General features: G+C 38.6%; 1 protein-coding gene across 2 annotated transcripts in view; it reads left to right on the top strand.

The window, feature by feature from the left end:
* LOC105530505 (chromosome unknown open reading frame, human C20orf196) overlaps positions 1-997 on the top strand; it is a 163,629-nt gene that overhangs the window by 141,067 nt on the left and 21,565 nt on the right. The window lies entirely within an intron of this gene.

Genomic DNA, 997 nt, shown 5'->3' with positions numbered 1-997 from the left:
GGGAGGGAGGGAGGGAGGGAGGGAGGGAAGGCAGGCAGGCAGGCAGGCTACACCAGCCATTGTCCAATAAAAATATTATGTGAGTTACACAGGTCATTTTAAATGTTCTAGAAGCTACAGTTTACAACATAAAACAAAGAAGAAAAAATAAAAACCTAAACTATTAATTTTAATAATATGTTTTATCTAACTCAATATATCCAACATATTTTCATTTTGACATGTAATTGATATTTTTAAATTATTGAGATAAATATTTGAAATCATTTGGATGTCTGTCCCCCTTAAATCTCATGTTGAAATGTAATCCCCAGTGTTGGAAGGTGGGGCCTGGTGGGGGGAGCGTTAATTTAATTAAAATTAAGTTAATTAATTTGGGACCGCATCCAGCCTCAAATCACTTTCATTTGACTGTGTAGACTTCGTTACTTTTATTGCTATTGTAAAGTTTTTTTAAAAATCCTTAAACTATGTCAGTCTTTAGGAAATATCCCTGGGTAGTATTGTGTTTGGGCCATGAGGGTGGATCCCTCATGGCTTGGTACTGTCCTCGAAATAGGGAGTGAGTTCTCACGAGATCTGGCTGTTTAAGTGTGTAGAACTCTCTCTCTTGCTCCTACTTTGGCTGTGTGCCATGCCTGCTCCAGCTTCACCTTCCACCATTCATAAAAGCTCCCTGAGGCCTTCTTAGAAGCCTAGCAGATGCCGGTGCCATACTTGTACAGCCTGCAGAACTATGAGCCAATTAAACCTCTTTTCTTTATAAATTACTCAATCTCGGGTATTTATTTATAGCAACACAAGAACGGAGTAATACAATATTATTTTTTCATCCTAAGTTTTTGAAATCTGGTGTGTTTTTCTGCTTATGGATCCATTCAGACTGGCTACATTCCAAGTGCCCAATGCTACACATGGCTAGTGGCTGACTGCTGTATTGGAGAGTACAGATCTAGATGCACTAGATGCATTATGTTGCTCAAATCACCTTTTCTTT

This window comes from Mandrillus leucophaeus, unplaced genomic scaffold, assembly GCF_000951045.1.
Source record: "Mandrillus leucophaeus isolate KB7577 unplaced genomic scaffold, Mleu.le_1.0 Scaffold828, whole genome shotgun sequence".
Taxonomy (NCBI): Eukaryota; Metazoa; Chordata; class Mammalia; order Primates; family Cercopithecidae; genus Mandrillus; species Mandrillus leucophaeus.
This window is presented reverse-complemented; position numbering and strand designations above follow the sequence as displayed.